Source organism: Myotis brandtii, unplaced genomic scaffold (genome assembly GCF_000412655.1).
Source record: "Myotis brandtii unplaced genomic scaffold, ASM41265v1 scaffold1038, whole genome shotgun sequence".
Lineage (NCBI taxonomy): Eukaryota > Metazoa > Chordata > Mammalia > Chiroptera > Vespertilionidae > Myotis > Myotis brandtii.
The window spans coordinates 639,728-640,309 of record NW_005353490.1 but is presented as its reverse complement, the minus strand read 5'-3'; the positions used below and the strand labels follow the sequence as shown (position 1 = coordinate 640,309).

Here is a 582-nt window from a genome sequence, read left to right as displayed (position 1 = left end):
TGTTCTGGGTCTCTCTGACCCAGCTGCAGTTTGTTAGGTAATTTTAGATTGCAGAGGGCCAGGTATTCATATGCAAAAGCCTCTGCGCACAGCTTGGGTGGGGCGGGGTCTCAGGGAATCAACAGGGCAGAGCATACAGCTATGGCTGATCCTCAGCCCTCCCCTAAGAGGCCCCTGGTCTCACTGTTCCGCGGTAATTGCTGCAAGCACCTCTGAGAGAAAGCCGCCTTTGAGTTCTGTCCGGTGCCAGACAGTCCAGTTTCTCCCCATATGAATCTGGGTCCCCAGAGACTCGTCCACAACTGGAGTTCAAAGCAGTCGGGAGCTTGTGTCTCCCTCCCGATTGAAAAAGACAACTGCGTCCTCAGTTGCCAGCCCTTTATGCGTGTGCTTCCATACCTCTGCACTTTACTTCCACACCTCCTCTGAGTCTCTGTGCTTTTCTCTTTCCTTCTAGTTGTAGAATTTCCACTCAGCCAGCCTTCCTGTGGTTCTGGATGATGTCTGTTTTGTCTTTTAGTTGTATTTTTGAAGTTGTTGTCGGAGGCAGCAATTTCCGGTGTTTACCTATGCCGCCATCTT

The 582-nt window shown here is 51.0% G+C and overlaps 1 protein-coding gene across 2 annotated transcripts in view; it reads left to right on the top strand.

Moving 5' to 3' along the window:
- The window catches only part of G3BP2 (GTPase activating protein (SH3 domain) binding protein 2), a 19,933-nt gene that overhangs the window by 7,124 nt on the left and 12,227 nt on the right, over nt 1–582 (top strand). The window lies entirely within an intron of this gene.